The sequence below is a fragment of the Hemicordylus capensis genome, chromosome 4, assembly GCF_027244095.1.
Source record: "Hemicordylus capensis ecotype Gifberg chromosome 4, rHemCap1.1.pri, whole genome shotgun sequence".
Lineage (NCBI taxonomy): Eukaryota > Metazoa > Chordata > Lepidosauria > Squamata > Cordylidae > Hemicordylus > Hemicordylus capensis.
In genome coordinates this window covers 19,479,001-19,499,371 of record NC_069660.1, presented here as the reverse complement: position 1 = coordinate 19,499,371, position 20,371 = coordinate 19,479,001, and the positions used below count along the sequence as shown (strand labels likewise).

General features: G+C 43.7%; 1 protein-coding gene across 7 annotated transcripts in view; it reads left to right on the top strand.

Annotated features, from left to right (window-relative positions):
* GNAS (GNAS complex locus) overlaps positions 1 to 20,371 on the top strand; it is a 290,975-nt gene that overhangs the window by 255,100 nt on the left and 15,504 nt on the right. The gene's annotated exons all lie outside the window — the stretch shown is intronic.

The window sequence follows — 20,371 nt, the reverse complement described above, 5'->3', positions numbered from 1 at the left end:
CAGACAGCTTAGAAAATGTGTTGGTTTTGGAGACCTCCCCTTTTCTCTCTCTTCCAAACTGCGGTGACCTAATAGTTTAAATCTCCTACAATAAATTGTAGCTGGGGCTGATGGGAGTTGTAGTTCAGCAGCATGTGGAGTCCCCCAGGTTGGGAACCACTGTCGTACAGGGAGGAGGTTCAATTGTTCAGTATTTTTGTGATCCTCCTCTACATGCTTTAAGGGTCTCCATTATTCTTAAACTTTGGTCAGACATGCATAGTAAAATATGTCCGTGCTGCTACATTGTACAGTGATGCTTTCTGGTACAGTAATCTGTAGCATTTCATTTTCCCTTTTGGTCACTGCAGCACACTGAGCTAATGTTTGTGTTATGTTTGCGTAAACATGATTTGCTTACAGTAATGAAGAAGACCCAAATCTATTACAGGAACAAGGAAAGGGTGGGACAGTGGTGGTGTCCTCCTCAAGGAAGGAGGGAAGGCAATGTGAGTCAGGTCCTTATAAAGGCAGGAATGGGAAGGGGGTAGTAGGAATCTTGTGCTCCACCAATAAGCGTGACCTTGCCTGGTGCCCCAGTTTTGACTGGGCAGATCTCTTTTTATGTTCAGACACCCTGGTTGCATTACTTTGGGGAGTGAGTAAGGAACATGCCCAGCACAGATTTCAAAAAGCATTTGCTGAAGAGTTTCCCTGGCAGATGTCTTCATTAATTTCTCTTCTGATTTTACAGCCTGTTTTTTCAAATGTGAAAGCAACTACTGTATGTTCCACACTGCTTGCTGTTTTGGGCCTTAATCCAAATAGCTACTTTAGGTGCTCTTAATGGGATATTGTACTCCCACCCCCTTTTGAAAGCAGACCCTCGTGCCACATCACAAATTGCTTTTAAAAACTCCCTTTTAGTTTCAGAAGCAGTGTGACATGCAACACGAAGGGTAGCAGGTGGGGAAGAAGCCACAACACGCAAAACATGTCGTCCAAAGCTCCCTTGGGTCCATGGAATTGGTGCAGTTCTTCAAGTCTGGGACTTGTCCCAAAATTCAGATATTGTCAGCAATTGCTATCATTCAGTTTCCTTCTCGTTTATCTAACCCTGTGAGCCCATATCTATTAAATACTGTTCTGATTTAACAAGCTTACCTTCCGGCTAGGAGTAGGATGACTCCTTTGCACATACAAGGTGCAAGAAGAATCATATTTGAAAGTTAAAATTCTGAAATGCATAACAGAGATGTCCTCCTCATGCCTGATTCAAAAAAGAGTCTAGAAGGTTAGAGCAATGGGCTTTATACCGTTGATAAATATTGTACAGCCATTGTGGAAGCTGGCACTGAATGTTTAAATGTGAACAGAATGGGCACTGAACACTCCTGTAGCTTAGCCATAAGAGGAGAGCAGAAGCGTTTTCTTCCACTTCTGTATTTATGCGCGCACCTCCTAAAGAACTGCTTTTGTTTACTGAAAAGGAACTTCTCTTCAGATTATTAACTGAAAAGCTGAGTTTGACTGTGTAGTTCTTTTTCTAAACATAGCTTGGCATTGATTTTAGGTCCTTTAAACCCTTGGCACTTGAGCACATCAAGATCTCTTAAACACAAACGAATGGAAATTCTGAATGTGCATATAACCAGTATGTCACCATGTAAATTTTTCCAAGGTATTTATGTACAAGTTGCTACTTTCTGAAATGTACATTGTTCAGATTGCAAGCAGACAAAATTGCATGTGGTTGGGCAAGGGGGGGTGTTGAAGACTTTCATATAGATTTGAGTCTGTAGGAAGCTTACTCTACAATTTTTAGAAATGAAAATATCCATGGACCTAAAGGAATCCTGTGGGCTGATGGTGCAGTTTGCACTGAATGCCTGCATTAGTTCCTTTATGATGTTTAGGGCAGTTTTTATTCTTGCTCAAATGCTTATTACAGCTGCACTGGTCCCATTCCATCTGCATTCCTGATTGGCTGAAAATACAATCTTCTTAGGTTTAATATTCCATGTGTTGCTTCACCACTTCAGCGTAATAGCTATAAGAGCCGTTATGACACTCACATGCTTCATTTTCCTGACTACTTAAATTGTGATAACAATTTCTAAGAACTTTAATAAAAATCTGTTTCCCATTTTTATTATGACCTCGAATCAGAGTTACTGATTTTAGCATAACTTGCAAATTGCTCTGATTTAGGTTGCTGTCAGCAGCGCGGTTGCATTTTCAGTCCTGTACTTCAGCTGGCTTGGTTCCATTGCCCTTGATGGAGGAAGGCAGGTTTGCATGCTGAAGAGTTTCTTAAATTCTCCAGCCTGAGAAATGGTGTTCTCAATTGAATAGACCGACCATGACCATCTAAAAAGTAACAGTTCCTCTGCTTGTTATGTGAATGACACTTGACGCAGAATATAATGTAAGAATAGTAATATAAGACCTGTACAGTGGCTTGAAGAGGTTTATGATTTTTTTCAGTTCCGATTGGCAGAAGTTCAGAGAAATTGGTGGTGGTATTCTGAGAGATATTCACACAAACAGTTCTTCTGATGCATAGAAGACATTGAGCAGCAGTATCTAGGCTAGTGACGTGAGTCATGACTATGCACCATTGAAATCAATGAGACAAGTTAGAGTAAGGATTCAGTGTGGCTTGATCATAACTAACTTAATCTGGATGCTGCTCTTTGACTTTTAATTATGTATATACAGTAAGTGTAGGCAACAATGAGACACATGCTCAGAGTACATACCCATTCTGGTCTTTGTTAATGTCTGCATGGGTTGCTGTACATGTAGACAGTATGAGAGTGCAGTAGCTGTTTTTCTGAAGGATGCTTCTCCATTTAAATTGTTTTAAGGTTTTAATCTCTGCTTTAATTTGTTTTTGTTGCTGTGAACCACCCAGAGATGGAAGTTTGGGGCAGTGTACAAATATACTTAAATAAATAAAATAAAATTAACATTAAATAAAAAGGAGATGGTCGATTGCTGCCAAAAGGGGCACAGCCATGTCACCTTCTTCTCCGTAAGAAGCGTCATGTCATGAATCTGCATGTTTCCCAGGTGGTGGGTTGATTTAAAGGCAATTTCCGTTTCCAAAAATAAAAGAAAATTGATGTAAATCAAGTTGCATATTTTATAGTTTAGATATATCTGGAAAAGCACACATGAATTGATTGTCATTTGGCATAAGATCTGTAATTTTTTAATGACAATTAGAACAAGAATTGCTTTTAAGAGTCTTGCACTTTAAAAATTGCTAGGCAGAATGAAGCATGGACAACAACATGGTCCTTAGTACCTTTTGAACCCCTCTTGTATAGAAGTTAAATTCACTCACATCCTCCGTTCATTTAAAACAGTGGCATTGGTTCCTTGCAAACACAAAAATGCCCTGGATCCCGTTTAATATACTTAGGGGTGTGTGTGTGTGTGTGTGTGTGTGTGTGTGTGTACATATTCCTTGACAAGTAAAAAATTATACTGTTAAAACATCTTGAAATGACATAGTTTGCCATGGACTGCAGGAGGGGGTGGGAGGAAGGGAATCGGCATAAACACATAACTAAAGCTTTTGTATAAATAATACAGCCTTCATGTTTTTATAACCCTGCCATAAAACCAGTCCTGCATTAAAAATCAAATCAGAGTTATTTCCCTGCCCAGTTCTGATTGTCTTTGTGTACCAGTCGAGAGATGTATTGTACCTTTCCAGCCTCTCCAACTGCCTGTGCCTATTTTTATTTGTCAAGCTGGGGCTAGGCTGGCCCCATTCCAGATGTGTCTCACAAGATTTGGTGCTGATGATCTATTTATAGAACTGTGGTTCCATTGTCATGACAACCGTGCTAGAGGCCAAGGCGGCTGGGAGCTATTTCTGGACTTGTGCTGTAATGCAAAACTGATTGGGAAAGTTAGTGCATCCTCTAAGCCAGACTAACTTTAGACGACAGGCAGAAAGAGTAGGGGAAAAAAGACATCTACAGTTTCTTTAAATAGCCTTTCCTTTTCTCTCTTGCCTTTCTCCGTCTGTTTGTTCTTTCGGGCCCCCAGCAATTTGTAAAAAGCATAGAACTTCTCTTTCGCAGCAACTAAACAGCATTGCTGCCCTCGTTGCCTTCTGCACATTGAATTTTTAACTGTGCAATCGAAGGAGCAGTAAAGTGTAACTAGACTGCTGCTGTTCTTCAACAAAGTCTTCTTTTTCTTGTCTCTTTTTCCCCCCTTTTGGTCTTGCAGGGCAATGCAGTACAATCATTATCTTCTCAGGTATAGCAGTCATCATGAGTGTATTCCAAAATTCTGTATTTATTTATTTTTTAAAAAATACACAGTGTGCATTTGCACACCATATAAGGAACTGCAAAATGATTTACACAAGATGATTCCAAATATATAGAGTCATACTTTGCTACTTTCTTGTTATTTGCTCGAAATTGTGATCAGTGGTGCCCCTCTGCCTCCAAGTGGCTGGAATGCTTTCCACTTATTTTGTAATTAAAGCCAATTCCTCTGTGGAAGCTATTTCTATGTTGCTCCCACATTTGCGGTATCTCAAATGGAAACCCAAAATACATTTTATGTATTCAACTCTGAATAAAGCTAGGCCTTTTTTATAGCACTGTACAATACTTGTTTAAAAAGCTGTATTCACAGTTACCTTTGCACATCAGTTGTTAGCTTATCGCTGCATGTAATCAGCTTGTAAGTGTAAGCATGAGCCACTTAGAACTTAAAATCATCCCTTTTAGCTGAAATTATTTTATCAGTAATAAAATATCAACTTTTCTGCATGATCAATATCAACTTTTCTGCACGAAATAATGCAGCAGAATTAAAAGTACTATAGTTTGGTTTTTTTTTAGTACCACAGAGGGTCTGAAAATCGATGTGTAACGTCTCTCTCTATTAACCAATTCATTTAGTAAGAGGGTGATTCATCTGAAAATTCTAAACGTAGGGGATTGTTTTAGTAGTTATCCATATTACTACTTATAAGATTTACTTGTGGTTTTTAAGAATTTGGCAGGTATTTCAGTCCCCCGCCCCCAAGTAATTTAAGTAGTGTAGTGGTTTTTTAAAGTATTTTTAAGGGCGCTCACTACTCTGTATATGACTAGGAGTGAGAGCAGGCACATACTATTGTATGGGCAGGCCATGTGGCTGCATCTGGCCGGGCTGCCGTACCCTCCGCCCACCCGCCCTTGCTAGGATGGGCATGGGGCTGCCTGCCCTCATGGCCCCTGCCAGCCACCCGAAGCAGTGGTGATGGTTAGGATTTGAGGCACTGTCCGCAGCAGCTGCTGCCTGCCTTGCTTTGCTTTGCTTTGCTTTGCTTTGCTTTGCTTTGCTTTGCTTTGCTTTGCTTTGTGACACCAATGCACTGCCCATCCCAGAGAGAATAAGTGCTGACATGCTGATGTCATCAGATGGCATCAGCGCTGCCCGGCAAAAGCAGGTGGCAGGGTTGCCTCAAATCTCGCCCCAGGGGCGCTGCCAACATCACTAGGCCACTGAGTGAGAGCTGAGAAGTCCCCACTGCAACGTCCTGTCCTATCCCAACCGCCTTGGGATTGTTTTAATACAGACGGTATACAAATGTAACAATAAATATCAGCCATAAAGTGAGTGAATTTAAAGCAGGCCACCATTCTCACTGCCTCAGCCTCTTCCCCATTTGTAATATGGCGATAAGACTGGCCTCTCTTACAAGACTGTTGAGATAATGGTTACAATGCTTTGAACATTGGAAATTGTGTCAGAAAATAAAAGCTCCTTTTGTATACCAGAACTGCTGACTCTTGCATGATGGCATGTCGCGTGCCCCTTCCCTTATTAGGAACATAGGAAGCTGCCTCATACTGAGTCAGACCATTGGTCCATCTAGCTCAGTATTGTCTACACAGACTGTCCACGGCTTCTCTAAGGTTGCAAGCCAGAGACTGTCTTGAAGATGCCAGGCAAGGAACTTGGAACCTTCTGTATGCAAGCATGTAGATGCTTTTCCCAGAGCAGCCTCATCCCCTAAGGGGAATGTCTTACAGTGCTCAAGCATAGTCTCCCATTCACATGCAAACCAGAGCAGATCATGCTTAGCAAAGGTGGCAGTTCATGCTTGCTACCCCAAGACCAGCTCTCCTCCCCATGCATTCCCAGTGGAAGTCACGTGTGACATGCAATCACACAAGAGTCAGCAGCATCACCAGCTGATTTAGAGCCCCGCAGCAGCGCACCACCCGCATCACGCTGCGGGAAATGTCAGCCAGTGTCAACAGAAATAAAACTGGTTTGCTCCTGTACTCATATATGTTGACAGTTGAGAGGAACTTTTGGTGTATTCTTATAGAACAAAAGACTCTTTTACACAGAGATTGAGAATTTTTACATGTCTTTCAACCTTTCATTAGGTCACAAGGAGTAAAAATGCAAGTGACTGTTTGTTGAAAAGGCTGACAAGATTTCTGGCACTTTTTCAGGAGAAGGGATTAACACTAAAGGAGGGGTGTGTTTCTTTTCCCTTCCCCTAACTTTCTCAAAGTGTGGAGCTAGATCACAGCAATAGTGTGGTAGAATTAAAAGCCTTTGTGCTTCCTTCACCCTGTCCTTGAGGGGAAATGGATGAATCTTTCTCTCAAGGACATGAACAAACTTTCACAGAAATCTTTCTGGTGCGGTGTTGTTCCCTGATCCAAATACTAAAAATGTTAATGCAAGCTGTAATTGCCAGATATGGATGAAGGATCTCCTGTATATGCCAAGATATAAGAAGGGAATGGAAAAGAGCAGATTTTGCAGACTACATGGGTGAGTGTTTCAGGGGTGGTGGATTAAAACTGTAGTGGCTCTTTAATTGTGGCATTTTAAATCTCCTCTAAGCAGCTCCCCTTTTTTGTTGTTTTTACTAGAATTGGTGCTTGTCCTCCTATAGGATTTCGCCTTCCAGTAGAAGATCTTGTGCCATTGACTTTGATCCAGTGGGATCAATTGGCCATTGGATTAAAAAAGGTGTTTGAAATATGAATTTAGTATACTGATGTAGATGTTTGCCACCATTGTAGAACTTAGTTTTACCAGAGCCATCCCTGTGTGTAAATCCTAAATACGGGGAAGACTGTGTTGTTGATGGGCTGTGTGTGTGTGTGTGTGTGTGTGTGCGCGCGCACATACATACACACTCTTCCTCCAAGGAGCCCAGAGCTATATACGTGGTTATTTTTATCTTCACAACAACCCTGTGAAGTAGTTTTAAATCTGGCCCAGAGTCACACATTGAGTTTCATAACTAAATCGGAATTTGAACACAGGTCTTCCTAGTCCAATGTGCAATGTGGGAAGTTGGAGAAGCGTGAGGAGATGAAGGGTGGGGGTAGATTCTGCCAGCTTCCTTGACCTCTCCTGATGAACAACAGCTGTCTTGCCCAGCCTGCACATTCCTGATCTGGCCGAGGAGGTTTGTTTTTGCAGTCGTGGACCCTCTGAAGACAAGCCTGCTTGCGAATTAATTGCTCTCCTGTTCCACCTGTCGCTGAGGACAAGAGCGCTCTCGTGAGAGGGGAGATTTCTGGAGCCCTTGGGAGCATAAATTAGAAGAGGCATAGCCAGCACAGGCAGCTGCCAAAGGGGGCCAGCCTTTGGTGTGAGTCTGGGGTCTGGGTGGAAGTTATATTAAGGTGGGATTGGAGGTCTGGGTTGAAGTTCATTAGCCCTCCTTTTATTGGGTTGTGCCAGGCATTTTGTTGTCATGTGTTTGGGTTCTCTTAGGCAGGGTGATCAGGGTGTGTGTTCAGCAGCTCTGGGGCAGCTATCACTGTTGTGGTGGAGAATAAAAGAACTGGCATTGGCAGAGCAGCTGGCCATTACCGGGGAAGGGAAAGCAGTAATTCAGAAACTGTTTCCACTTCCGGCTGCCCTGTCTGGCCTCGGGGAGCAGTTCCAACTGCCCACAGAGCCTAGCCTTGCTCCTCTGCAATGCCAAGTTGGTTCAGAATAAGATTGAAATCATCCATGACTTGATCATGGGTGAGGGAGCTGACCTAGCTTGTATAACTGAGACCAGTTTGGGTTCAGCTTCTCCTACCAGGCTATTCTGTTGTGGAGCAGGCATGGGGGAGTGTGGAGTGACTGTGGTCCATAAGAATACAATTTCTCTCAGAATACCACTTCTATTGAGTGTGTATTTCTGAGGCTGGGAACTAAGGATAGATTGGGGATTCTGTTGGTGTACCGTCCACCCTGCTGCCCAACTGACTCCTTAACTGAGCTGATGGAGCTGGTCTCGGAGTTGGTGTTGGAGTCACCCAGACTTTTAGTGCTGACAAGTGAGGCTGACTTGTCTGGTGTGGCTCAGGAGTTGGGAAAACTATAGGCTTATCCCAACTAGTTTCAGGACCAATTCATGTTCCGGCCACACACTCAATTTGGTCTTTTGTTCGGTTCAGGGGGGTGTTCCGTGGGTGAAGGATCCTGTGGTTTCCCCATTGTCATGGGAAACCTGGAATAGGGAACTCACCAGGGCAGTAGATACGATTGCTCCTAAGCATCCCTTCTGATCAATTTTAAAATTTAAAACTTTAAAAGTGGCCCCTTGGTATACAGAGGAGTTGTGGGGTCTGAAGCAGCAAGGTAGGCGACTGGAACACAAGTGGAGGAGAACTCGGCTGGAAATTGACAGGACACAGAATAGAGCCTATTTGAAGGTTTATGTGGACGCGGTACTTGAGGCAAAAGACCTCTCTTCTGGTCAGCACGTGTTGCTTTTGCAGGTTCACGTTCAGCAGAGCTGTCCTGAGTTGTGAGGAGTTTGATTCATGCTCCTTCGATTTCAAACCAGTCCCCAGAGAATTTGTTCTGCTGTGATGCTTGTAATGGGTTATTTGCGGACAACATCTCTTGTATTGGGCCGACTTGGACTTCACTGTATTTGCAGAGTTTATTAAGATGGTGTCCAGCAATCCCTCTTGCAGTATTAGATTGGATCAGTTTCAACTGTGATGCCCTAGGACGTGGAGAAGCTGCTTGGGGCAGTGCGGCCTACAACTTGTTCTCTGGATCCTTGCCCAACTTGGCTGCTTCTATCTAGCTGGGAAATTGTTGGAGATGGCCTAGTTAATATGATTAACTCATTGCAGAGGGAGGGTCGGATGCTTCCTTGTTTGAAGGAGGCAATGATTAAACCACTTCTTAAGAAGCCTTTCCTAGATCCTGAGTGATGGATAGTTATAGGCCAGTCTCTAATCTCCCGTGGTTGGGGAAGGTGATTGAGAGAGTGGTGGCTAACCAGTTCCAGGCAGCTTTAGAAGAAACCGATTCTCTAGACCCATTTCAAACTGGCTTTAGAGCAGGGTATGCAGTTGAGTCTGCATTGGTCGGCCTGATGGATGACCTTTACTAGGAAATTGACTAAGGGAGTGTGACTCTGTTGGTTCTTTTGGATCTCTGCAGCGTTCAATACCATCGGCCATGGTATCCTTCTGGATCGCCTGGGGGATTTGGAAATAGGAGGCACTGCTTTGTAGTGGTTCCACTACAACCTCTCAGGCATATGGTGGAGCTTGGTGGTGGTTGCTCCTCAAATCAGGAGCTATTATATATGGAGTCCCTCAGGGCTCCATTCTCTCACCAATGCTTTTTAACATCTACATGAAACTACTGGGTGTTATGGATGCAGGGTGTTATCAGTATGCTGATGACACCCAATTCTATCTCTCCTTATTATTATCATCATCATCATCATCATCATCAGGAAATGGCATTAACTTCCTAAATGCCTGCCTATGGGCAGCAATGGGCTGGATGAGGGATAACAAATTGTGGTGCTCATTGTGGGGGATTGGAATTTGAGGGATGAGTTACATCTTCCTGTGCTGGATGGGGTTACATTCCCCCAGAAGGAATAGGTACACACTTTGGGAGTACTCTTGGATCCAGGCCTCACCCTGGTATCTCTGGTGGAGGCTATGGCCAGGAGTGCTTTTCCATCAACTTCGAGTGATTCGACAGCTGCATCCATTCCTTTGAATAGAATGATCTCAAAACAGTGGTGCATCAGCTGGTAATCTCCAGGCTTGACTATTGCAGTGTGCTCTATGTGGGACTGCCTTTGTATGTAGTTTGGAAACGTCAGCTCATTCAAAATGCAGCTGCCAGACTGGCCTTTGGGGTAACCTGGAGAGACCATATTATGCCTGTCTTAAAATGGTTGCACTGGCCGCCGATATTTCCAGGCAAAATACAAAATGCTGGTTATTACCTTTAAAGCCCTGAATGGCTTGGGTCCAGGCTACCTTAGAGAGTACCGCCTTCTGTGTGATCCCCATTGCACGTTGAGATCATTTGTAGATGTCCGTCTCCAGTTACCACTGGTACGTCTGGTGGCAACTCAAAACTGGGCCTTCTCTATAGCTGCTCCTGGCATATGGAATGCATTCTCAGCAGATATCCGCAGTTTAGGCTCGCTGTTGGCCTTTGACAGCCCTGAAAGCATACTTGTTTGGCCTGGTTTTCCAAGGTTTTTAAATTGTGTTTAAGTATTTTAATTGATTTTAAATGGTTTTAGTCCAGTGTGCTGCTTTGTCACCAGTTCCCTTCATATATGAACATAAGCCTTATACGGAGTCATGCTATTGGTCAATGGCTGCTAGTTTGGTATCAGTGGCTACTAGTTCTTTTCAGTGACTACTAGTTAGGTGGCCGTAGGCCACCTCCAGCCTCAGAAGCAAGATGCCTCTGAATACCACGTAAAGTGGGCTTCTCAGAGGCATTTGGGGGCCACTGTGAGAAACAGGATGCTGGACTAGATAGGCCTTTTGTCTGATCCAGCAGGGCTGTCCTTCTAGTTCAGTATTGTCTGTATTGACTGGCAGCAGCTCTTTCAGGTCTCAGACAAGGGTCTTTCCAAGTTCTACCTGGAGGTGGCAGGAACTGATTGTGGGCTTTTATGCATGCAAAGCATGTGTTAGAGAGCCAGCGTGGTGTAGTGGTTAGAGTGCTGGACTAGGACCGGCAGATTGAGGGATCCTGGCAGCACTCCTCTTGGAAAGTGTGCTGCTTTGTTGGAGCCCCTAAGAATATTGCTTCCCCATCTCTTCTGCAGCCATTTATGTCCTTTGCTGCTTGGGACATTTTTTTTCCTCTTCCCACTGCTCAGCAAAAAGTGCTCTGGTGTGTATTCCATGTTTAAACACTAGTTTCATACTTGTACTCTTTTTTTTTTTTTTAAGCGCAAATGCTGCTGTTGAAAGAGTTTGGCTGGGTAACTTCGGCACAATGACAGCCTTTCCTCTGAATATGTGTTTGTTCTTGAATGCTGGCCGTTGTCAAATGTTGGGACTTGTTTTTCAGGGCAGAAGGAATGTTTATGGTATTCCAACTTGTTTTACCTAGTGTGCATGTAGCCATAGGAGTCCATCTCCAGTGGAGCGCTTTGGTGCTGCTTCTCCAGTGGAGCTGGTGTTTTTCAAGGAAATCACAGGCCTAAAAATAGTCTGCATAAACAACAGCAATACAGTTGTGCTTTTTTCTACTCAATTTTTTTGAAATCACTTGTTCTCTAACTGCCAGCATCTCCAAAAACCAGTGACATTTATGAGCTAAGTAAGAACAGCAATTCTGGGTGCTTGCTGTAAAAATGAAACTTAAATATGGTATGAAAAACTGGGGCCAACAGCAATTATATTTGTACCTTAGCATGACTTCTGTGGTGCCCATTCCCTTCATTTGAACTAGATATTATTATTATTTCTTGTTTACACAGTCAGACAGGTGTTATTGACTGGTTTGTTTTTATCCAGATATCGAGTCCTTCCCAAGGACCTGGGATGGCTGAATTTTATCATCAATACTGTTGGTTATTATAGATACCGTATTTTATGGACTATAAGACTCACTTTTTTCCTCGGAAAATATCCGCCAAAATTCAGGAGCGTCTTATATGTTTTAACAGTTTAATATGTTAAAACTCTGAAAAACTGGATTAAAATTAAGGTGCGTCTTATAGTCCGTAGCGTCTTATAGTCCGTAAAATACGGTATCGTCGCAAAATATAGGCTGTTCCCAGTAAAGTTGCTTTTTGTAATTGGCTGATGGTGATTTCTGTGGTCCCTATGGTGTTGAGGTGCTCTTCAAGTTGTTTCGGAATTGCACCTAGGGTGCCAGTTACCACTGGGATGATGATGACGATGATGATGATTACATTTATATCCCACTCTTCCTCCAAGGAGCCCAGAGTGGTGTACTACATACTTGAGTTTCTCTTTCACAACAACCCTGTGAAGTAGGTTAGGCTGAGAGAGAAGTGACTGGCCCAGAGTCACCCAGCTAGTTTCTTGGCTGAATTTCTCACAAGCAGTGAGAAAGGGCTAAAGGGTTTGAGGGTAGGAAGCCCTAAAGAGCTTACCTCTCCACAGATGATTATTCCGCCTTCCCTGGACAGGGTGGATCACCTACCCAGATGAGCACCGGCTGCCATTGGCAGCTCCGAGGGCCAGGGGGCCGGGACGCGTCACCCCGCTCCCCAGAGTTCCTCCCCCCCCCATTTTAAATTTTTATTCGCTTTTGCAATAGCTTTACATTCAAATTACATTCATTTATTTAATTAAGTAAATATTGACTTCCCGCTTACCTATCTGCGTAGTTCACGTTAACTATACATATAAACCATTGCTGTAATAATTCAAAACATTAGATACTCCACATTACTACTCGATTTTACCCAACCCAACCTGCTGTTTACTATATTTCAAACCCTGCTGAAAAGTCCATATTAGAAAAATAGTTCTTTAAGTAAAGTAAAAATGGTACCCAATCTTCTTTGAAAGATTCCAAATTTTCATCCCTTATAAGTGCTGTAAGCTTTGCCATCTCAGCATATTCCAAAATTTTTATTAACCAGTCTTCTTTTGAGGGCAATTTAGTGTCTTTCCATTTCTGCACATATACTATTCTAGCCACCGTGTTTGCATACATAAAAAATGTTAAAGAAGTGCACAGTGCATTTATAAGAATCTCCCCTCCCCTCCCCAAGTCTGCTAGCTGCTTGCAGCTGCAACTGACAGACAATAGTAAAAATGAGGTTAAGAGAGCACTCACTTCCTTAACCTCATTTTAAAGGGAGGCTTCATAGGCGGGTTTGCCACCGGCATTGGCCCAATCCCAGCGGTACACACGTGCATGCAAAACCAGGCTGGGCTAGTGGTGTTCATGGAACTGCGGCGTTCTGGTTCGCAGCCAGGGTGGGTGGCTCTTTTAGGGTGGGGGAGGGTGCACTTACCCCTCCCGCCGCTCCCCCCCCCCCCCGCCGCCAGTGCTCCTTTTTTGAAAAGCATTTGGGGCAGCAGCATACCCTGCTGCTCCTTCCCCCATTCCTCAGCAAAAGGCTTCAGAATGAGCAATTGCGTGTGCACATCTGATGTACACATATGACACACACATGTGGCGCACACACAATCACACATCCGAAAGCCTTTTGGTGAGGAACGGGGGAAGGGGCGGTCGGGAGGTACACTGCTGCCTGAAATGCTTTTCAAAAAAAGGAGCACTGGCGGGGGGGAAGTGGCGGGAGGGGTAAGTGCACCCTCCCCTGCCTTTAAAGAGCCATCCCCCCGGCATCGAACCATGAACCGTCCCCCCCCGCCCCCCTGGTGAACTGGTTCTCAAGCCTTTATGTAGAGTGGCCTGCGAACCAGTCCGTGTACATTACTAGGCTGGGCTCCCTTAGCCCGGTTTTGCACACGTGTGTAAAAACATGTGTGAATTGCCTCATCATCACATTTCAGGCACTTCAAAGTTAAGTTTATAATTTCCACTTGTTATCTTCTCACATTTAACACACACACACACCCCTCTGTCACTTGTGGACTTGCTTTCCTTTATACTGGTGACATAACTGTACATAACTCCCTAGCAAACATCCACTGAAGATCTTAGAATTCCAAGAATCTCATATTTCATTTAGAACAAAGAAAAGCTTGAGCCCTTACAGTTGTAGAGTGGTTCTTCCAAAAGCCAAGGAGGAAACATTGACTGATTGGAAAGAAGGATGCCAATATGTATTGGTATGTGAGTATTCACATGTGCACGCACAGATGTGCATAGCACTTGTGCAGTGCTTTCATAATGTTTCACCTGTCTTACTTTATAATCCTTACAATACTCTTGTAAGGCACTAAATAATATCTTGAGGGACTGGGACTCGGGAACTGGCTTACCAACTAGTAAGTGCCAACTAGTAAGTTCATGGCAGAGGTGAGATTGGAATCAGAAACTTACTGTGTCATAGCTTATATATAGACACAGACACATGCATGCCATTTTCTTCTCCACTGTCCTGACTTTAGAGTCCGTAAATCAAGATCCTTTCAGTGAGCCTACTTATCTTTTCTTTCCTTGAGTGAAAAATTTCAGTATTGTGAATACAAAATTTCAGTTTTGTCGATACGATATAACAGTCCCAACCAAGCACCATTTGTCTTGCATCCCCTCCCCATCTCTTAGTTAATGAAAATGATATGCAGATCACATTAACTGAAGTATCCAGATTAGCTACGACAGTGCCTGCTTCCTTTTAATGTACTTGGAAATACCTTTTGCTACATTCCACCTCATCTTTTATCCCAAGGTCAGTTGTAACTGCTTCAGACATCATAAAACAATTTTTAATTGCAATACTATATTTTCTGAGCAAAATCTCATATCTAGCAAGGTGTGGAAGTCAGCTAGTAGCCTCAGATCTAAAGTGCTTACTTGTTTGACATGTTATGTATGTATGTGTGTATGTATTTATTTATTTAGTAAGCCGCTTTGGAAACTTTTCTTGAAAAGCGGCTCAACCGGCCCTCCTGCAGATATTGGCCTACAACCCCCATAATCCCTGGCTATTGGCCACTGTGGCTAGGGACTATGGAAGTTGTAGTCCAAAAAAACCTGGGGGTCCTATGTCGAGCAGGCCTGCTGTATATAAATATTTGTCCTATTCATTATTTCATGTCTGGGTCAAGTTGAGACTGGCTAATTGTAATTACAGTATACACTTTCAAAAGCTCATGTTGTGATAGCATCAGCTTTTGAACAATTATGCTGTTCTAAAATTAGTTGAGCTCAAAAGCCCCTTGACCTAAACTTTTTAAGTAACTTTAGCCAAAGACGAAACTGTTGCTGTGTATCCTGATGTTTGCTCCAGTCCACAAATTTGGAATGCTCAAGGCCCTTACTGTAGACTAGTCCCGTGAGTTTCAGTAGGAGTATTTCAACATAAAGGGCAAAACTGCAACCATTTACCATGATTTAGGCATGTTTGTGCCAGAGAATGTTGGCAGGGTTGTTCTGCATTAGCTTTGTGTCAATCCACAGCTCACTGCCCTGTAGTTCAGATTTGAGCTACCAGGGTGTCCCTCTCCACATTGCTCCGAGTTTTGGGGGGAACAAACTTGGAATTTTTCCTTGCTTTGGTCTGCTGCCCTGGGCTCCATAGACTATGGTGCCTTGTGGAGCTCACTTTAAACTGACCTGCCTAATGGCTGTTGTCAAATAGGAGGCAGTTCTGTGTGGAGCAGCTCACTACACAAGACTGAGTGCTTTTCATCAGGCCACTGCAAACTTTGGGGAGGAAAAGAGAGCTGTAGTTGCATGGTGAAAATGGTCAGTGGAAAGTCTGCCTGGAAGTTTTTCACACATGGCATTTAGCCCACATCCCCTCCTGAATGGAGGCTGCGACTCCACATATCAGCTGGATGAACCCCAAAGTCCCTGCGAGCTATCAGGGACCAGTACACAACTGACTCTGCTTTTCTCTAGCTTTCTGTTAAAAAAATTACTGCGCACTCTAGCTTGGCCCAAATTATGTCCAGGATAAAAAAAATCCTCCATTTGCAGCAGCTTTTCTTTAAAAACCTGAGCTTTTTTGAGATTGGCCATTGGCAGTAATTCACGTTAGGGTCTGCTCTGAGTGATTTGCAATTGCAAGTGCTGGGGGGTTGTTGCAGATCGGTGAAACTCTGTTCTTCCGTAACCAGCTGTCAAGCTCTCTCACCTTCTCCTCTGTCTCTGATGTAATTGGAGTATCTGCTGATACTCCTCGCAGCCTCCCCCTGCCATGGAGAATCAGAAAATTGCTTGCCCGGATCTCTGGTCTGCTGTGGGGAGCAGAGCCAGCCCCGCTGCCGCCGGATGACCCCTTTCCCTGCTCGCCCTTGGGAGCAAAGCGCTTCTGGGCTGTGAAGACCTCCCTGCGTCCGTCCCGCCTGCCTGTCTTCCCTTCTTCGCTTTCACCCGTAGTGTGTGCCTGTTTTGTTTTTCTGCGGTGGCAGCAGCAGTGACGAAAATCACCACTGGGGCACACCAACCAGGAGGATGCTGGGGGTTGACTCCCCGCACCGAGCAAGACGCTCAGGGATGCAGCTGCAATAGCAGCGGGTGGGGGGGGGGAGTTGAAGCAGAGAAGCCTCTGCAACCGTCCTCCCTCGCTGCTGGGGGTCCCGGGCATGCCCTCCCTCTAGGCAACCCTCTCCCCTGGCCAGAGAGACTCCAGGAGAGCCACCAGCTTCTCCAAACATCACCCACCCCCAGCCCAGTCATGCAAGCAATGGAGAAAAAACCCAGAGCAATCAGTGAGAACACACAGAGGAGAAAGATCGCAGATCTTTTGGTGAGGAACGGGGCTATGTGAACTGTCCAGTTCCCCAAATTAAACTGCCTTGAAGCAGCTGCGAAGTAGATTCGCTCCTCAGATACCCCGAGGCATAAAGCCATGTGTGGAAAACCTTCTGGCACACTGAATCGTGGAGTAGTCTGTAATGTAACACCTCCTCCACATGGGGGCTGCAGAATGTCCCAAGGCTAAGCTTGGAGATGGCGAAAGGGCTGCAGCAGGATGGTTGAGACTGCAACTTCCTCACTACCCTTCAACATGTCACCAGTGGAAATAGAGGCATGCCTGTGAATATGTAGGGGGCATAGCCAAGCAACCTGGAAGGAAGGTATGGTGACAATTCTGCCTACAAGCATGCCTACAAATGGAAAGTATGGTAAAGTGCAGACAAAGCACATTACTAAAACAGAGGAGGCAACGTGCTGCCGATTAAAATGGGGATACAGTTTTAATAACCCATTATCATCCTTGGGATTACTGCCCAAGCTCCTCCCCACAATTATGCATTGCTGAAGGTTGAACTCCACCTGCTATATTCTGCGTACTGCACAATGCCTTAGTGTAGTGCACCTGTGTGTCGGGAGGCACAATGCATCCACACACCTACTTGGGGGTTTAATTTCTAGAAAATCTGGGGAAGGAGCAGATTCCTAGACGAACAGCTCTAGCAACTCACTTGAACAAAGCATCCCCAAGAGGCAGAAATAGGGACAGATTCCAGAAAATAGGGACCGTCCTTGGTAAATAAGGAGAGCTGGAGCCTACGTGACAGGAGATGCAGATCAGTCAAGATTAGAAAACATTTTAAAGCTACGTTGAGTGGTGAAGTGAGAAGAAACAACTTGTATTGTTACAACATTTGTAGATCACAGCTAGATCTCGAGATCACAGCTAGACGCATTAAATTACAAAAAATATCAGTGTGGTACCTTTAAAAAACAAAGACAATACGTGAAATCTTGCTCAGAAAACATAGTGTTGCAGATGTACAAAACAGTCCTTATGACTGAAGCAGTTACAAACCATCTAGCTCAGTATTGTCTACACAGCCTGGCAGCAGCTTCTCCAAGATTACGGGAAGGAGTCTCTCTAAGCTCTTTCTGAGATCCCAGGAAAAGAACCTGGAACCTTCTGCATGCAAGCATGCAGGTGCTCTTCGCAGAGTGGCTCCATCCCCTAAAGGAATATCCTACAGTGCTCACACATTAGTCTCCCATTCAAATACAAACCAAGACAGACCCTGCTTAGCAAAGAGGACAAGTCATGCTTGCTACCACAAGACCAGTTTTCCTCCCATTTCTCTCCTCCCATATCACACTCCTCAAAGTTTATGTATCACTACTGTAGTAGAATCTGAAGAGGGTATTTGATGGATGAATAGTTCAAGGGTTGTGAGATGTCTTTAGCATTTAGATACATTTTGATGTATACTGCATCAAAATACAGAACAGGAATTCCAATTAAAGTAACCTTGCTCTGCTTTAACTCTTTTAGTTAACTTGAGTGGCTCATGTACAGTCCGAGTTCTTAATTTGCTCCCATCTATTTTGCTAAATGAATTGGCAGCCAATAAAAATGCTATCTTTTCCTAGCTCTGAAATGAAATCAGGGTCATAATTTTAATGCAATTCTGCTTCCATTTGAGTTCATTATAGTTTCAACCTTTCTGCCTTATTTTCAGCTCATTTATTCAAGAATCTGTTTTGTTTTTGGAACCAGCAGAATAGATTGACAGGCGAAGTAAGAAACCTAAAAATTGCTCTGCTAGGTTAGTCAGGTGGGACTTCCCCTCACAGTATTCTTTCTGCTGACAATGGCCAAAATCCCACAGAGGGGTTTCCCTGAAGTTGCTCTGTATGCTGTCTCGGAAATCCGAGGTTGTGGTTCTGCTATGTACTGTATACAAGCTGTGGACTTGTATACAGTATTCCCTCCTAATCATATCTGAAAGCAATGGATGTTACTGGTGGTTATCACAATAGCATGTGACAATAAGGTCCATAGGGTAACTGCACAATATGTGAAGTATTATTACCTTTAGTTTAAGACAAAGATGCTGTCTATCTATCAGCAAATGACCAGAGTCCACATGCTTTTTAAAATTAATTAGTGACAATATATCTAAATTTCTCATTTAGTAAATCCTGTATCATGTTCCTGCCTAGGTCATTTTCTTCCCTCCTCCCCCCCCCCCCACCAAAAAAACTATGCAGCCCTAACTGCTTGTCATTCCCTGAGTTTTGACTGTTGTCTGTTCAACTATCCACTTTTCAGACTTTTCTAGTAATCAAGATGTTTCAGATTACATAAATACCTTTCTGCCTTCAACTAGTGTCAGAGTTCTCTTTCGGGATATGCTTGAATTAATTTTCAAACTGCTACTTCTTTTTTAAAAGTAATTTAGTTGTCTCAGACTGTGTACATATCAAATTTCAGCTTTCTGTTATGTGGAAGTACTCTTTAAGTTTTTTATACTTGAGTGAGGCCTTAATATCTCTATTTATATGATGGTAATGTTGCAGTTTGGCTTCATTTATAGTTCTAATAATCCATTCTTGTGACTATTCCAGTACAGTTCTCTATATCGAGCTGTGTGTTTGCCCTCTGCTGGATAACTATGATAGATACATTTTCCTATAACTTTGATAAGCTTACATTATTTAACGTGTGTGTTTTCTTAGCATATAAAACAATCAAAATATGCAATATATGCAATTGAGAATAAAAATATTTGATAAAAACCTCAATAAGCAGTGCCTGAAAGTGCAGTAATTTAAACTATAAATAACTTCTGGTGTGACCACACATTACATGTAGCCACGGTTTATTTTAATTTAATCTTATCTAACAAACTAGAATTAGTGCCACAGACTATTGCCAAAACTTGGTTTGTTTCCTGTATCTGGTTCCTAACCCCTCTCCTGGCCTCTCAAGCGATGCCCAGATTCCGTCCCATCCTAATTTGCCCTGCTCTACAACCGCCTACTATTTTTTTTACTATTTGTTCTGATTAGAAAGAACATAAGAACAGCCCTGCTGGATCGGGCCCAAGGCCCATCAAGTCCAGCATCCTGTTTCACACAGTGGCCCACCAGATGCCGCTGGAAGCCTACAGGCAGGAGTTGAGGGCTTCCAGTAGGAGCTCCTTTGGGAACACAGAAGCTACTATCCATCCTAGATAACACAGTTACCAAGCATAATTAACAATATCACACCCACTACTTTACAGAGCATATTTCACCAGTTAAACTACTGAGTAGCCATTTTTAAACAACCTCCTCCCCATTCTACCCTAGGAATCAAGTAAACACCCCCGATAAGTTTGTCTCAGGCATTTGCTGTATTCCCATGCCGCAACCAGTGTTCTCTCTAATTTTTTTTCATCTGTGTGCAGAATGAGTTTTGTTCTGGGCAGCAGTATTGTCTGTGTGCACGTGCATTCAGAACGGGGCCTTCCTGATTCAGCCTGAGCGGGATCTAAAATTGACTGAATGGACATCAAAAAACATGTGAGCATGCACACATGCACACGCCTTAGAGCAGGCCTGCTCTACTTGGGCCCTCCTGCAGATGTTGGCCTACAACTTCCATAATCCCTGGCTATTGGCCACTGTGGCTGGGGATTATGGGAGTTGTAGTCCCAAAACAGCTGGGGGGCCTAAGTTGTGCAGGCCTGCCTTAGAGGGAACACTGGCCCCAACCCTTTAAAAACCATGAGCAGGATCCAGACTAATTCTG